Raw genomic sequence first — 18,331 nt, 5'->3', positions numbered from 1 at the left:
TTAACCACTGTAGATCACTCATGGCACATACCTAAAGACAACATAACAGCTGAAAGCAGTAAATGGGAAAAACACTGTACAAAGTATACAGATTGGGCTGCACGTGCGTCAAGTGATTTATTAACACAACGAGGTTGGGGGGGGAAGAAGAATTAAGTTTGATACCTGTTGTCTTCGTTTCTCCTCTTCAATAACAGCTTTGGCTTCTGCCTCTTTTATCTGTCCAGACATACAAAGTGATAAGTAACTGTTGTAAAAGCAGGTAAAACTATTATCTTACAGAGCCATAATTTATAGAACAGTTCTCAGAAAAGCGAGCAAAACCTTCGCCAAGTGAGCTGTGAGCTTACTCAGATTCTAAAACATTCTGTGAAAAACCTCTATCAATTCATGTTTGAAAAACACGGAACATTAGAGACGCTACCATGTTATAAAACTAAACTTCTGACTAACTGGAAAATTCAAATGACAAATATAAAACCTGGGGAAAATATAAATATATATATTCATTAATACCAGGGAAAAATTCCTTAATAAAGTCACTCTAAGCTTTCAGTAACTCAGTCCTCAATTCAGCACACTGTACACTGATGGGTAAATCCTTATTTATGTATGTAATTTACACTCACACACTTCATTCCAAGTAGTTAAATATGCCCTGACTGCTAGAGCAAAAGGAAATCTCCACTTTTGTACCAAATGACATATTGGATAATGCATACTCATATTGTTCGACTGCTCTTGTCGTAATGGAAACTGTCAATGCAATTACATTTGCTTCACCATCAGAAAGTTTTATGAAAAATAAAACCTGGAACTACAACTGATCACTCTACAGAACTGTTACATAGCATTCAAGACAGCAAATTAAATGCCAGAAACTTAACCAGTTCATGCACCACTTCCTCATGTTTCCATAAAAGGCCTAGAAAAACAATGTGGATACTCTGTCTCTTTAGGTGAGATTATGCAGCAGTTTCTTTACTTCAAACAAAATTATTGGAGAGCATCCATGTTTACAATGGGCTGAAAAGCACATGCAGTTGCTGAAAGCTCTCTGTAATTGTGGCAGTCACCTAATACTGTGTGACAGGAACACACAAGATAACACTTTGCTAACCTTCAAAGTAAAAGTAAGGCCTAAATGAAGTGCTTCTATAGCTCTCACTAGCAGTAATGATTTTATTATCATTGATTAGCACTTCTTGGCTGAAGAGGAAATCTCCAGTTCCAATGTACATTAAAAATAAAGAGGTAATAGAGCATTACCTTAACATAGTGTTTCATCAAGTGAGTTGACACTATCTACAAGTAGTGCAATTCTCAGCAATAAGCCAGATTCAATAGTCCAAAAATTAAATGTGCAATTAAACTGTACGCTGAGTTACACTGAATTTCTTGCTATTACTGTCTTGAAAAAATAACGATCTGCCTGTTTTTTCCAACTTTTCTCAAGGCAATGAAGATAACATAACTAAAATGGATACACCACCTCAGACGCCTTCCGTTTCATATCCTTGCATAACACATCACACTCCAGTGAAACTTGGCCTTCTTGTATCTTGCTGCACTGTACTTCCTGTTAAGTATAAATTGAATTGTTTGTAATTCATTTCCCTATATAAAAATTTAATTATAACGTTCATTTTGTTGGGAAAATTGTAAAACAATTTTATTCGGTATATTTACAGAATGAAGCTAATAAATAAATATTATTTGAAACTGTAACTGTATTCAAGCATCCTTTTCTATTTTCCTTCTTTCTGATAAGCTAAACTGAATCAAGAATAAATCAAGTGGTTCAGTTTAATTTTTCTTGTCTTTTTTTTGACTTATTTAAGACAAAGCAATATAACCTTGTGAACTCTGTTACAAAAGATACCATGCAAAGTAACTAATAAGTAACTCTTCTGAAACTTCGTATCAATTCTCTAAACTGGCTGAAACTACAGGGCAAGGTCTGGTCATGGGAAGATCTCCCCTACTTCCTTCTCCTTCCTCCCCCTTACATCGAAGGCCAAAACAAACAAACAAACAACAACAACAACAGAAAAAAAAAAAAACCAAAAAAAAACCACCAACAAAACCAAAACAGAATACCAGCACAGAGAGAAAGTTATAATCTTTAATCTATACTACTAGCCTATGAAGAATTTTGTCAGGAAAGCACAGTAACATAGCCAGAAGCTATTCTGGTTTTCATGCTTTCTGACAATATCCAGAACAATTTTCATAGCATACAGCAAAATCCAAAAACTAACTTCTTCAGAGCAATTCCAGCATGCTAAGATAAACCACCTGCCTAGATGGTTAAGAATATGGTCCACTACAAGTTGTGGGTTACAAATTCAAGTGGTTTATACGACCTTGCATGTTTACATGCATAGCCTCATGATGCAACAGTTAACTTCAACACCAGAAAAGGAAGAAAAAATCCTCCTGTTTTGCACTCAAATTATGAGCTCCTACATTTGATATTAATTGTGATGGTTCAGATGAGGCATATTTACAGAGCAGCTTGGAATACGTGTCCTGTCAACTCCCAACTTCACCAGTAGTATACACAGACTGAAGACTGGTAGAGGAGAATTCAGCTGCAAATATTAGGTACTCAATTCTGTTTCTCCTTATCTTCAAGATCACAGGCTGCAGGCACAGAAGACTAAATATACAGGTACACTATCCTATCCAAGCTAAGAAAGAAGTACACTATCTGCTGTAAGAATGCAGCTCCAAGCAAATATGCATAAGGACCTTCTGGAATCAAAGATATCCTAATTACGATCTCAGACAAGGGCAGATGCATAAAGCAAACGTTAAAAGACATCATCTTTCACACTACAGAAACGAGTCATATTTCTGCAGTCAGATTAGCTGCAACTAATACACAGTCCAATTATCAGTGGCTTATTGGTTCTACCATCATTTACCCTCTACACTGTAGCTCTCTGTACAAAAGAGAGCATGGATTTGGGGCTTGACCTGGAAACAGTGAGATGATATTTAAGGTGGGGATAGTGTTTTCTTCTCTTTCTGAAGGGAGACACCATTTCACTAGGAATCAGAAGGACCACTTCGTGGCTATTTAAATAAGTGGGCTGTCATCATATAAGAATTAATTTTTATTAATTATATAATTAACTCATAACAACCTTTCCACCTTATTAAAATCAAATTTACAAGATTGAGGGGGGGAAAAAAAGTAACCGTCATCATATTTAAGGACCATAAAACTTTCAGAATAGCAGATCTGGAATGTTCCATTTCAGGCCACTGTAAAAGTGAAAAGTGAGCATCCTAAACATTAATTTCATTGCTTCTTGCTACCACATTTCAGTTGGACATCCACATAATCACTGAAGACATCCTGGCACTCTGGGACAATAAAATCTGAACTGGTCTGAAATAGCTATACAGCGTCAGAACTCAGCAGAAGATGATGACACATTTCAGTTTTCCAAAAACAGTATGAAAATTAGGGACAGCAACAACTAGATGTAACAGAGCTATCATGGAAATACCCATCTTCCTTATTCAATTAAGTCTGGCATAAGAAACAAGACCTCAAAGATCATCAAGTCCAACTGTAAACCTATATCTTAAGGAACAAGAAGCAGAAGTATACATGCAACCAATGATATTATTGATTTTACTGAACACAGTAGAGTAAGAAAAACTGAAATTAGTAAGAGCACTTAGTCACAACAAAATAATTTATCCTCAGCAGAAGTCAACATTTCAACTTACAAATAAAGAAAAGCTAGTTATTTATAAGCAGAGACTGCTCAATTTGAAGCACGTACTCTGGGCATTACCATCCTTTCTCTTGAACATGCGCCCTGCAAGATCTGAGATTTCTGAAGACATTTCTTGGAGAAGCTAAGAACTCTGGGGAAACTGCATCTGTGTGGAAAGCTCAGAAGTTAACCGGGTCTTGAAAATAATTTAAGCATGCTTTGTTCAAGCCAGATAGTGAATTTTTCATTAAGTTAACACTTGTCAAGAGGTCACAGCAGCCTCTGGTTTTCCCCTCATCATACTTGATAGCTATAAGCTTTGTCCTTTATCTCTGCTGAAAGCTAAGGATGCTGATGCCTCTGTTTGCTTTAAGGGCCTCAGACAACCATCAATTAGGAATTCAAAACATCTGTGACTGTTCCAATTTATGTAATTATAAACTTCTCAGTTCCTAATGAGGAAAATGTGCTTTGACTTCTTAAATCACTCCAGATCATCTGATTATTTTCCTAATGGAACTACAAAAATTGAAGTGTGCTTGAAGAGAAAGGTATTGCAAATCTGGGAGCTAACATTTTCTACAATGAATTTTATGTTCCTTAGTGAATATTTTGATTGTTCCACCCAGACTTTCAGCTGCTGTTGCTGCTCTGCTCAAGTAACTGATTCTATTCCAGTCTTGACCAGAGACAATCCATGTACACAAGCCTAGGAACATACAAAGAAAATGTGTCACTCTCAGAACTGCAACTTCAAAACTTACCTTTTTCAGTCGCTTACAAGGACACTTGAGTTTAACCTTCTGGCTGCAGTTCAGAGGACAATCACCTGAATGGCAAATCTCTTCACACCGGTGACCACAAGGCAACTACAAGCAAAACAAGAAATACCCCACCAATGAATAACTGAAATTGCATGCAGTCTATGAACTAGTTTTATTTCAGACACAGCAGCTAAACAGAAAACTCATTCAGCTCATCAGGTTTGTCTTCCTACCTGCAAAACTGCAAAGAAAAAGGTCAACTTATTTCACTAGTTACTCAGAGTTTTTTGGTTCACATAGAATTATTTATCTTTTACTGGGAACGCTTGATCAAAAAACAATTTTTTCTTTCAAATGTTACAGGAACAGTCATCTCCACAATGATTCATATATCGACTGCCCTAACTACCTGTATGATGGAGGAATAAAAGTAGATGAAGTAAGAAGTAACTGAAAACTGAAATGAAGTGTGATGTGACCCAGCCTGACCCACAAATTGCTAACAAGAGGGTAGAATTAGAAGCAAAAATACCACAAAACTAGGTTTTATGTGCAAGAACCTTGCAAACTATGCAGGAGTCAAATACAGGCCACCAATATTCTTACACCTGAATTAATTTCACTAAATCCTAAATTTCTGCATTTGGTAAATTATCCTGTTTTTGACATCTGACAAATAGCATTTCCTTTTTTTAAACTATCAGTGAAAATTTTAACACTTATAATGAAACTATTATTATTCATTACTGTATATAATTATTCATTACTGGGATAATTTAAATATGCTGCTGCCTTTTAGGGATGTAACAGTGTTCCCAGAACGACATTAGAGATTAAAAAAATAATTCACAAGAATAAAAACAAGTTTTCTTCCACAGTGTGTTGGGAGCTCAACTGACCTTGCTCAGGTCCCAAACAAAATCTTCATAATGATGATTTTTCATTTCCAATTACATAAATCAATTCTGTCCAATACTGTTTATAAACAAAGGCAATAACTCATGTAAGATACCCAACTGATTCATTTATAAAGGTAGGTTTAAACAATATCACTCTCTGTACAGAAAGAGTTGGGGGAAAACACACTGGACAAATGACCACAGAGTCTCTTCCAGGATCCCACCTTAAGAGGCAAGAGCTTTTCCATTCATTTACATTTATTTTATCCAGCCATTAGTTCTTATCCACAGACTGAAAAACTTCTCTACTGTCCTTTCATAACAGGCTCTTTATTCCCATAATATTCCCTTCATTGAATTCCAAGCAGCTTCAATCAATGTTTCTTGAATACAGTAGCCAGAACTGCAAGTAATATTCCAGCTGGAAGAACATTGTACAATGCCTTAATTGCAGCTTATTCTCCACAGAATATCTTTCCCTATACATCTTCCACTCTCCTGTTCACTTCTCTCCAGTTATCCATGCTGCAACAGTAAGGATTTCTACTGTCTCCCAGGAGGGTTGTTATTGGCCTTGACATGCCCAGTCTCACTGGTTTTTCTGTATCTGTACCATGTCCCAAACGCATGTGTTCTGCTGCACATGCGTTTCCTCAGTTGTCACCTACTGACAACACACCACAAATTCTCATAAGAAAATCCCAACGAGTTTTTGGTGCCAAGGTCATTACTGCAAACAGTGCAAGACTAGCCCTCAATTTGAGCCCTTGGAAAATCCCCTTATTGCCAACATTTCTCGTTCCAATCACTCCTGCAGGAATTTTTGTTGTTGCTTTTGGCTTTTGAGGTGGTTGCCCTAAATAAAAAAAAGAACCACAAGCAGTTGTTTCGTTCAGTAAACACCATCTCTCAACGATCATCTCTTTTACATGAATTAGCTGTTTACTGTCTGGCACAGCCTCAAGAGCACAAGTGAAGTATGACATATGGGACTACATCTCTTCTCTTTGTCTGGAGGAAAAAAGGAATTGGTTGTTCTATCAAAGAAGGAATTCAGTTTTGTCTGGCACAACTGATCACCTGCAAATCTACTTGAACTCTGCCTCATTGTTAAAAGATGGGTTAGATGCTCATGATTAAGCCTTGCACATGCTGAAGTCAGGCATGCTTCCATTAATAATGTCAAAGCCTGAACAGTTACATACCACCAGAGCACAACACAGGAATATACTTAATGCAATACCAAAAATCGTATTTGCTTATTGAGTTCATACACAGCTCACATTCAGTGGGATGCAGGACAAGAATGAAGCTGACAGTTTCAGCTGCTTCTCAACCCCTCCAGTGCAAACACAACATAAACTCATGGGAAGCAGTTCTATGAGTGGCAAAACAACAGCCCCAAGAGCTAAGAGAACAGAAGCAATCCAACCAGTTCTGCCAGATAAGTGCTGTAGTGGGAAGGGAGGTGGTTTTGTCCATTTATTTTTTGCAAATGTTGAGGTGCTAAAATAGAATGTGTTTATCCCCTTAGATCTTTTTCACTGTAAATATTCTGTTGTTAATAGCTAGTAAACTAAAGGCTGAAAAGAACAGGCTTTATATTTGTCATAGCAAGCCCATTAAAAGAAAGCAGTATAACCCACAACTCTGAAAACAATCAAACAGAAATCTTCATGAGCATTTTCCAGAAACACAGGAAGAGAAGAGAATGTATTTTTATGTAACTGATTACACTACAAAGTTTTGCATGTAGATGAAACAAGATATATCCATATCTACAGGAATGAGAAGAGTTAACCAAAAGCCTTATCCAACTAAAACAGACCCTGCTGTCCTGAGTCTTCTGTTCACATCCCACTGAATTCAATTCTAAAAAGGCCCTGCTCTACAAACGATGCAATTCTGAATTGCAGACTTGAATTCAGTAGTACTACTGGATGGATTTTAAACCTCAGACTGAGTCTTGGGAATACATCCAGAAAAATCTCAACAGTTAATGTTTATCAAAATCAAAGAAGAGATATGGAAAAAATCTTTGAAGGGAACCTGAAGTACAGGAACACACAGTTCATGTTAAGAGATTAGAAGTACTCCTGAAAATAAAGAGGAGGAAGCATTGCAGCAAATAAAACCAAAGTAACAGAGAAGGAAATGGAAGGACAAAAGTTAAGAGGTAAACAGTGAAATAAATCCCCTGCCGGGAAGAGAACTTTCAGACATCCAGGTGAGAAGATTGTGACAGATGGATTCATTTACTCAAGTAAGACAAATAAAGAGGATGTGCAAAACGAAGACATCACAAAGACAAGGGCAGAAAGCAGAAGATGCAAGTAGACACACAGCAAAGAGCCCAGAATTTCTATTGGGGTTTCATGGATTTGTTAACATAACCTTGTCTGAAAAACAGAGACTCTTGGGAAGCAGGCAGGAATACTATCAGTTTTGCAAGTTACTCAAAACCAGGAAAGTCTATCTAGTAAAAGACTGGACACTTCTGAAACCAGAAAATAATGCAACACAGGTTTTGAATCTATGTCTATTCAGTTGAGGCAGAATTCAGGCAAGGTGAGACAACAGATCTCAGACTAGAGGACTCCACAGGCAAAGCAGCACAACGGAACAGAAAGCAAACAGTGCAGAAGGACAAGCTGAATCAAATTACTTCTGAGTGCCAACTACGTACAAAGTACAAGACAAAAGTACAAAGACAAAAAAGTACAGAGACAAAGTACAAGGCCAAAACAGAGTAAAAAAACAATAAACAATTTCAGGATTAAGTATTCTCAACCCTTTGAAATTATGCACAAGCCTTTCCTTTACAGCTGGGAAGCAGAATTTCTGAGAAATTCTGAAGTGTTTAACAGTGGAAACACTTTCCAAAATATTCCTGACTATTCATGTTTTTCCACTTTGTAAATTTCCTAATTCTACAGTAAGGAAACAGAGTGAAGAAAGGGCTGTCACCCCTGCCACAACTAATGACAACTAAAGAACAAAGGCACAATAGTAAGTAATACATAGATTTCTGAAAACACACAAGCAGCACAGAATAACAGCACTGGGAGGGACTAGGAACAAGTCATTTTGCCCGTCCCTCATGTCTTACAGCAATAAAATCCATAACTAGACTAACCCCAATATATGTCTAAGCTGTTACTGATGAAAATTCTGTAGCTTTTCCAACCTATTCTTCCCAAGCTCTACAAGCTTTACTACTCAAAGGCAGTAACTAACACGAATCTTCCTAACTGATACAACCACTAGTTCATAGCCTGTTTGCCATATAACAAGTTTACTATTCTTCTTCACAGCAACCCTTCATATAGTCACATACAACAAAGCAATTAACTCCTTTGTGTTAAGCTTCAAGCTACTCAATATGTTTCACTAGCACAGTCAGTCATTAAGAATTCATTTTACTTAGGTCCCGTGCAGTTTTTTTTGTTTCTCTTTTCTTGTTTCCTAAAACTGTTGTGCAGACAGTGATCACTGACCCTGTGCAAGAAAAATCACAAATACACTCCTCTGTATTTGTCCCAACCAAAGAGTATCCTGTTGAGAAAGTCTGTTCAAGATCAGTTTTCAACCACATCAAAGGACATACTCTTCCTCATTCAACCTCAGCAGCTTCAAGCTTCAGCTTTCAAGCCATGAATGAAGTATTCACTGATACTGTCCTGGAGTCCTTAACCCTCATAGAATAAAAAAATCATTACGGTTGGAAATACCTCTAAGAACAAGTCCAACCATCAACCTATCACCACCACGTTTGCAGCGTTTGAGGCACGGACTCAGATGTGAACGATCCAAATCGTTTATTACAAGTTCTCACATCCCTTATAGACCTTCACAAGTTGTTATTTTCTAACTTTCCCGTCCGCCCTTACAACTTTCCCAACCACCTTTACATGTCAACAGAGCATTCTACAGAACCCTTTTCAACTGTCCATGCAGGCACGTATCCAATCAGAGCTCTGAGACCCTTCTTCTCCTTGCAGAGGTGTCCTTGGTTCTCATGCTGTTTATCTTGCTCCACAGCTGCTGCTCTGAACAGCTTTTCTTGTATTCCCACAAGTACCAGTGCAGCCACCGCCCTCAGGCACCCTGGCCATCCCTTACTCACTTCCTTGGCAATTTGCAGCTCAGGGGTTTGGCAGATGACTTTTTTCCTGGCAGTCCGTAAGGTTCAAAGTCCAGCTGTAATCTCATATCCCAAATATGTCACTTGCTGTTGAGTTATTTGTGCTTTCTGTAAACCAAGAAACTCAGCAAACTCTCAGTCTATTGTACACAGTCCTTTTGTTGCTGTGGCAGCCACGTGCTGCAGTAAAGTTCCACCCTAGGATGGAGGATCCCAGATCTCAGGCTCATGAGTTGACCATCATTCAGCTGTTCTCACAACCCTGGGTAACACTGTCCAGGTTAACTGAGACTCTTCTCCCCATATCAGGGCTTTCCTATTCAAAGGCAAATAACCTTAGGCTTCCTTTGGCCAAACCAGGCAGAAGAGACATCCCTCAAATCCAGAAGGTAAACTTAAACTTTTTGTTCCTTAACTTGGTTAATAAAGTGCACGGATTTGCCACCACTGAGTGTATCCATTCAACTATTCTAGTACTTGCCCTCAAGTCTTGTACCAAACTACAGCACTTGCTATCAAAATTGGAATCCAAACTCCAAAAAGTTACCTATTATTTCTTTTATCCTCCTACAGTCCCATACCCTCAAAGGGCACCGCTTTACCCTGACTAGGCAAGCTCTTGCTTTTAACTTCTATTTAGGGCTTCATTTTTGGCCCTGATGCCCACACCACTAAGTGTAGCATATTTGAGATTGCTGTAACTCCTGGGGGTACAACATTGTTTTGCCCAGTTTGTGTTAAAGCCAGAGTTACAGTTTTTAATCAGTCAATATTGTTGCACTCTTAGCTCCAGTTTTATTCAATTTCTTGCCAGAGTAACCTGGCAGGTACAAGAATTTCTGTATTCCTGCTTGTTTTCTTAGCTTATGTTTAATTAATCCAAAAAAGGAAACCTTTTCCCGTTGGGCAGTAGCATCTACTACTGTTACAAAACCATCTATGGGTAGTAAGAAGCACCCATATCCACCAGAAAACGAACCTCAATATCCTGCTTTCCTAAATGCAATTTCCCATTGCAGTTTGCACACTGCTTTCCTTCCAGTGAGGTCACTCCCAAGTACACTGCCCGGTGCAACTCAAGGGTAGGTATGGCCAGCCATACGGACCACAAACCCACACAGAACCGCAAGGTATCGCTGCACAGAAGACTTATTAGGACCCTTAGACAAGGATCTGGGGAAAGTCGTATTCTTACAGCAGCTTCTGGGTAAAGCTCCTAGCCACAGCTCGGTTCCATTGCAAGAGTTCTGTTCAACACAGAATGTCCTCTGGTGCTGTACCGGAGATTGCCTCTTGCTGGGACATACTCGTGGGGGAGAGCAGTAACAGGAACGCCAGGACAGCAAGGGAGGGATGCCTGATGACAAGGGTGTGCGAATGTCCCCACCGAAGGAAGCAAAGAGAGCCGGCAGAAAGCGATGCTTCATTAGCGTAACAAAACACAGCCCCCATTCCTCCCTCCCTCCTCCCCCGCACCCCTTCCCATCGCCATCCCCCGGGGGCAGATGTGCCATGAAAACGAGCTCTGGGCGTGATCGTTGTGGGAATTCCTGCCTTCCTGAGCCTGTGCGGAAGAGGCGAGAGCCTGTCTGGAAGCCATCCGGGCAGCACCGCGGTGGCAGGAGGTGCACCAAGGCCGTCCTGCGGCCAGCTCCGGGCTGAGGGCACTCGGCGTCCTCTGCTCTACGCGACTCCGAGGAGCCCGGCTACCTGCACCAGAGCTGGGAGCAGCCTGCTCCACACCCAAGGTAGGTGCCCTTCGTGGCTCGTGCAGAGGAGCGCACGCTTCCTGCCCCCTGCCAGCAGCACCGGGAGAGGAGCGGGGAGCGGCCCCGGACGGGGCGGAACCCGCACTGCCGTACCCCAGGCGGGACCCTGGTCCCGGCTCCAGCTCCCACTCAGCGCAGCAGGTTTGCTGGCCCAGACGGGCTGCAACCAGGGCGGCAGTTCATGCAGCCCGGTCTGGGCTCCGAGGGGCACGGGAACGGGCTGGGAGCTGGGACAGTGAGGAAGGGAGCAGAGGAGGTCAGCGTGCTCTGCTGCCCGGTTGGATCTCTGTAACACAGCGCAGCTGGGACTGCAGTTCTTCCTCTGGGCCACGGGAGACACGAGACGGCCTCGCTCTGCAGCTGTGCACGCGTGGATTGACGGAAGCTTTAAACCCCCCGATGCCTCCTTTGGAGTGCCTTAATGTGAAGCCTCCAAGTGGAAATTTGCACTCCCCCTGCTCCTCCTCCCCGGCAGTTCCCAGCTTCCCTTCGGGGACCCTGCGGGCAACACGTGCCTCTGGCGACCCTTGAAATGGCGTTACCTTTTGTTTGCTGAGCGCTTGCCTGATGGCTCAGCTGGGGTTGTGCAAAGCCCTGGCAAGGCTTTTGTTCAGGCTGTCCCGGCAGCTGCAGATGCCTTGAGCACACAGCTGCGGGCCCTGAGCACGTTCAGCATCTGCAGCAGCTCCGGCACTGGGCTCTGGAACAGACGATGAGAAGCTGGCAGCCTGTGGGCTGACTGGAGCACGCGCTGAGAACACGGCCGAGCAGCAGCAGGTCAGTAAAGCACAGCCCAGGTGCCTTCTGCAAAGGGCACGCGGTGCTGAGAGCGTCCCCTGGCAGTGAGCGCAGTCTGCGTGCTGAGCTGAAGAGAGAGGGAGGAATGTATTCATTGATGTAATGCAGGTATCATGGAGTGCTCTAACAAGGGCTCAACAAGGCTGTTGTAACCACGTGGTTGTTTATTGCCTTAATTGTTCTGTTTTGAGCTGCTACTATTTGATAAGTTGCCTTCCTGGTTGAGTTAAAATTCCCAGCACAGCATCGTCTGGTGGTGGTAGTGACCGTCACAGGCTGGTTTGGCTGCAGTGCTGTCAGATACTCTCTCTTTTCAGGAGTTTTTTGGATGTTTTGTTGATTTGTTTCTGTGTTTAAGTAAGCCATCCTGTTTATTTGAGAAGTGTGTAAAATCCAGTTGACTCCTCGCCATTTTGCACTTCCTTACACAAGGAATGTGAGCCCTCATCACTTTTAGGTAACATCAGCAGTAGGTGGTTTTGAGAACTACATCATTTTCCTTCACAAAGTACTTTTCCCAACCCTTTTATGAGGGCTTGGTTGATTTCAGCAAGCCCAAGGCTACTTCCACTCCTGAGAGGATGTACAGACATCTGCCAGAGGATTTAATCCATTTGCCACCAGGTGTTCCCCTCACGGATCTGTAGAGGCAGTGCTCTAGCAGGCTGCTCTGCTGGCAGCTGCCATCTGCGCTGAGGCTCGCTGTGTTTGTGTGCTGGGGGCTGCATTCACAGTGTTCTTCCATGAACCAGGTGCTTTTCTGCACCTCCTGCTGGATGGTTGGATGGCCATACCATATTCTAACAGTATTTCTGCAGCTCTTTCCTGGGTAGCCATCCCCTTTAGGCGTGCTTGCTGTCAGTCGAAAGATCCCCAGTTGGCACAGACTGTCCTTGTTGTATATTCTCAACTTTCTTCACCACTCAGACCTCCAATAAAACTCCCTTTTCCCATTCCTGCAGCAAAGGTAGACAATAAGCAGTCATTCACAGAAGAGTTTGGGATGCACTTAATGTCTCTTGTTGTCAGTTTGTTTCCCTTCTTGCCATCCTACAGACTTTCCCCATTGGTCACAGGTGGATCGAAACACAGTATACACTCCTAAGGGAGAAACAGGCTTATATTTGTTGATATAATAGGGATATGCTGTAGTGATTTAGTAGTGACAAACAGGATCGGAGGTGGCTGGATACACTTGGTTATTTACTGCATAGAGGGTAGGGATACACACACACCTACAGGTGGCACTCCCATCGAGTCACGAGGCTCAGAGTAGTTCCCCTTTCTTTCTCGTGTCTTTAGACCACAGAGGTAAGGTGCTAGTGATTGCGGAATCAAACTCTATAATCCAGAGATGGGTTATAAAGCAGGTATGTTTATTCCAGTGTTGTGCAGTGCCGGGTGCAAGGGGGATAGCTCCAACCAAACTTGCACACCGATTTGTAAAATCGTGACATAGATATAGGTACATCTAATACATAGTCAATGAGTTCTCGAAATTCTGATACATATTCAGTAGTTCTTTAGCATGCAGACCCCCCTCTTGTTATCGCCCATCTTATCAGGGAGATGCAACTCCTCTTCTGATATTTAAACTTCTAATCCTCTCCTCCCCAGGTGTCTCAGGGAGATCTCACTTCTTATCTGCATCCTTCCTGCTCTCCCAGAGCCATTGTCTCCATTCCTTGTTATTCTAACTAGATCATTCCTTTTCCCACCTACAAACTACATATAACTATCTCCCTCTAGCCCCCCTTTGTTCTAAATTCCACCAGAGCCTCTGTTTCTTGCATCGCTGTTCACTAGGATGTGGCTAGATCCTCTCCTAGTCCCAAGCGTGCTCAAGGGTTTGTGTGGAAGGAATCATACCTGCACAGTCCCTCTAAGGCTGAACCTTAGAGAACACAAGAAAGCTCCAAAGTAACCACAGGTGTCTTACAGAAAGTCTGTTTTGAGAAGGAGTCTTGACGTCAAGCTGCAAGGTATCTCTCTGTGCAGGTGTGAGCTGCAGAGACAGCCCTGCTTGAGGGCGGTCCTGCAGTGTAGCCTGCTGCTGTGCAGCAGAGCTGGAGGGGCACTTGGGCTGCTCCCTGATTTGGGGTAAGATGGCTGCCTCCTTGCCTTGCTTTCTCTTTAGTCCCCAGCTCAGTCTCGGCTGTTGAACTAAGTGTCAGCTACCAGTTGTTTCAGCCTCCCAGTTTGAGACAGCTTTGTGACGGTTCATCTCTTTGAGCCAGACTGTTTCCTGTGCTGCAGCTCATTGTCTTCCTCTGCAAGGCCAGGCAGCGTCCTGCAGAAGGGCTGAGCTGGGACTGGGACTGCTGCATTCTCTCACAGCTCCCCTGCCATTTCTCTTCTCCCTGCAGGCTCCAGTTCAACTTCTGCCTTCCAGCCGTGATCATCCCAGCCTGCAGGAGAGCAGCAAATGGCCACAGCACATCCAGTTGAGGTAGGGGTTGGGGAAGCAGGCAGGAGAGGCCAAATGGCCAGGGATGTGAATGCAGGGGAAGAGGGAGATGCCCTCACGCAGCATGTGTGTGCTGGGGACAGAGAAGCGGCTGGGATGGGAGGTTCTGTTCTGTGCGAGCTGTTTGTCTGGGCCTTGTCTGTTCCCAGCAAGGAGCCTCTTTGCTTGCAGGAGCCCGTGAGCTTTGAGGAGGTGGCCGTGTATTTCAGCAGGGAGGAGTGGGCGCTGCTGGACCCTGCGCAGCGAGCGCTCTACCGGGACGTGATGCTGGAGACGTACCAGTGCGTGGCCTCGCTGGGTGAGAGCTTGTCTGCCTTTCCTCCTCGTTAGGGCACCTTTAACTGTGCAGAATGAGCCTCTGCAAGCCGGGCCTTGGATAATGGCCATGCAGCTACATATTGACTAACACCACAGTGCCAGCAAGAAAGGAGATACTGAGAAGCATGAGTTTCAGAAGGGATTAGTATGCACGGCACTCTGATCAAAGCCGCAGAGTCAGTGCTGGCAAGCAGGCATCAGCCAGGAGGGAGAAAACCAGCCCGTGTGTTGTGTGTTGCATGGTGCCACCAGCTCCAGCTCACACATGACTCCCTGGTTACTGCTATAGAATTTAAGATTTTCCATGCAATTGCCGTCAACATTTTGATGCCTTGACCACTGGTAGATTGTAAGAAAATAAATAAGCTGTTGTAAGTTTAATTTGAAAGCAAAAATACCCCTTCATAATGTTCAGAGATGTCAAAGCATTCTTTGCTCCAAGGGAAGCTGTAGTTGCGATGTCATACAGGCCCAAATGGTGGTTTCTCCTTGGGGAGGGAGACAGAGTGAGCTGTTGAACAGGCACTGTGCCAGAATGAGGGAAATGCTCTCTTGTTCCCTGTTTCTCTCCCTGAAGCTCCATTTCCAGCCCCCAAGCCCGTGGTGATCTCCCTGCTTGAAAGTGGGGAAGATCCCTGGATCCCAGATGTGCGTAGCCCTGAGGCCATGCCAGGAGACCTCATCCCAGGTGAGATGGTGGAGGGAAGGGGAATGTTGGGGCTGTAAGAGCCTTCTCTGCCTTTGTTTTATTTTGGGCACCGTGTGCTATTGCTGCATTTTCTCTGTCATCCAGCAGCTGATGGGATCAAAAATGCAAAGGAGGTTCTGCAGAGAAGTTGCGTAGCAGATAGACAGTGGGGTCACATCTCTGTGGAAGAAATCAGAAGGGGTGTCCAGGAAGGCCTGCAGCAAGGTCAGGGTGAGCACATCAAGAAGCCCCTGGGAACGCATCTGGGAATGACATTGAGGAAGCCAGTGGACTTCACCATAGGTCCAAAGCAGCCTGAGGAAACCAGGAGCAAGGATGCGTGCCAGATGAAAAAGCAGAATCCGTGCACTGAGTGTGAGAAAAGCTTTAAAACAGATTCCAGCATCACTAACCGCCAGTGCATGGACTCAGCAAAGAGGCATTACGAGTTCTGTGATTCTGCAGAGAGCATGAAAAGGAGAGTCCAACCCACTGGCCAGCAGTGCATGTACACAGGAGAGAGAGCCTTCGAGTGCTCTGATTGTGGAAAGAATTTCACGGACACTGGGAACCTCACTTCCCAGCAGTGTATCCACAGAAGAGAGAGAATGTACAAGTGTGCTGAGTGTGGGAAGAACTTCAAAGTTAGTTATAAACTCAAAAGGCACCAACGTGTCCACACAGGAGAGCTACCATATAAGTGCACTGAATGTGGGAAGTGCTTCAAATATGATTCCCACCTCACCTACCACCATCGCATCCACACAGGAGAGAGACCATTTAAGTGCACTGAATGTGGGAAGAGCTTCAAAAGCAGCTATGAATTGAAATTGCACCAGCGCATCCACACAGGAGAGAGACCATTTAAGTGCACTGAATGTGGGAAGAGCTTCAAAAGCAGCTATGAATTGAAATCGCACCAGCGCATCCACACAGGAGAGAGACCATTTAAGTGCACTGAATGTGGGAAGAGCTTCAAAAGTAGTTCCAAACTCACTCGCCACCGTCGCATCCACACAGGAGAGATACCATTTAAGTGCACTGAATGTGGGAAGAGCTTCAAAAGCAGCTATGAATTGAAATCGCACCAGCGCATCCACACAGGAGAGAGACCATTTAAGTGCACTGAATGTGGGAAGAGCTACAAAAGCAGCTATGAATTGAAATTGCACCAGCGCATCCACACAGGAGAGAGACCATTTAAGTGCACTGAATGTGGGAAGAGCTTCAAAAGCAGCTATGAATTGAAATCGCACCAGCGCATCCACACAGGAGAGAGACCATTTAAGTGCACTGAATGTGGGAAGGGCTTCAGAAGCAGCTATGAATTGAAATCACACCAGCGCATCCACACAGGAGAGAGACCATTTAAGTGCACTGAATGTGGGAAGAGCTTCAAAAGCAGCTATGAATTGAAATCGCACCAGCGCATCCACACAGGAGAGAGACCATTTATGTGCACTGAATGTGGGAAGAGCTTCAGAAGCAGCTATGAATTGAAATCGCACCAGCGCATCCACACAGGAGAGAGACCATTTAAGTGCACTGAGTGTGGGAAGAGCTTCAAAAGGAGTTTCAACCTGACCAACCACCATCGTGTCCACACAGGAGAGAGACCATTTAAGTGCAATGAATGTGGGAAGAGCTTCAAAAGCAGTTCCAACCTGACCAACCATTATCGTGTCCACACAGCAGAGAGACCATATAAGTGCACTGAGTGTGGGAAGAGCTTCGAAAACAGTTCCAAACTCACTTGCCACCATCGCATCCACACAGGAGAGAGACCCTATACGTGTCCTGTGTGTGGGAAGAGCTTCAAAAGGAGCTATGAATTGAAGGTGCACCAGCGCATCCACACAGGAGTGAGACCATATAAGTGCTCTGAGTGTGGGAAGACCTTTGCCACGAGGCGTGCTTTGAAGTGCCATCAGTGCATCCACACGGAAGAGAGACCCTAAAAGTGTCCTGAGTGTGGGAAGAGCTTCGAAGGGAGTTCTGAATTGAAGCATCCATACAGGAGAGTGTCACGGTGTTATCTAGATCAAACTATGTCCGTGACAGGGGGTTAGCAGTCTTTTGGGCTCCCTGCCCCCCAAAAATGGGAAGGGAAAGGGGGTAGGGAGATGGGAGCTGGGCTCAGGGAAACAAACAGAGCAGCAGCAACAATCTAAGGAGGAAGACTTACCTTACTAACTATGATGTTGGGATGCAAGATTACACAATATAATACAGTCTAATTGAAACTGAGGTCCTCTGGGATGTGTAGTTCTTCTCTGTGCTCCACATGATGATATGATGAGAAATACCAATAGAAAAAATATTACCAAACCATGCCATTCCATCTCTTATTCTACATCGCTATAATATGCTTAAAATACATATAAATAAACAAAAATTAAAATGTATGACACACACAGGTCTATTTACATATATATACATAGAATTACTGACTGCACTGCCCAAACATCAAATTCCTTTGTGGTACATATTGAACATGCCCATCTTTCTGCATCACCCACCAAGTGCTCCCAGGTCCCTGGGCAAAAAATATTTCACCAAGTGGTTTGCCCTTTCCAGAGGCTGGAAGGACCCAAACAGCTTTTCCCAACATGTTCTTTACATGTACTACAGGGATCTTATCTCTCTCTACATTGTGCAGGGGGCTGGATTGGCTAGGACCCTCATGATTGACAGATCTTCTCATACTGACCAACCAAGTGGCTTCTGCCCAATGCTTCTCCCAGTGC

General features: G+C 43.5%; 1 pseudogene across 1 annotated transcript; it reads left to right on the top strand.

Moving 5' to 3' along the window:
- Positions 1–14,674: 14,674 nt before the first annotated feature.
- Positions 14,675–17,989, top strand: LOC146756623 (uncharacterized; annotated as a pseudogene). The gene is made up of 3 exons (XR_014937364.1): positions 14,675–14,876; positions 15,474–15,592; positions 15,650–17,989. The product of XR_014937364.1 is annotated as an uncharacterized LOC146756623 (transcript).
- The last annotated feature ends 342 nt before the right edge of the window (positions 17,990–18,331 follow it).

The sequence above is a fragment of the Coturnix japonica genome, chromosome 26 (assembly GCF_054131305.1).
Source record: "Coturnix japonica strain WE chromosome 26, WE-NBRP24, whole genome shotgun sequence".
NCBI lineage: Eukaryota > Metazoa > Chordata > Aves > Galliformes > Phasianidae > Coturnix > Coturnix japonica.
The sequence above is the reverse complement of the archived record's forward strand: the minus strand, read 5'-3'. Positions and strand labels throughout refer to the sequence as shown.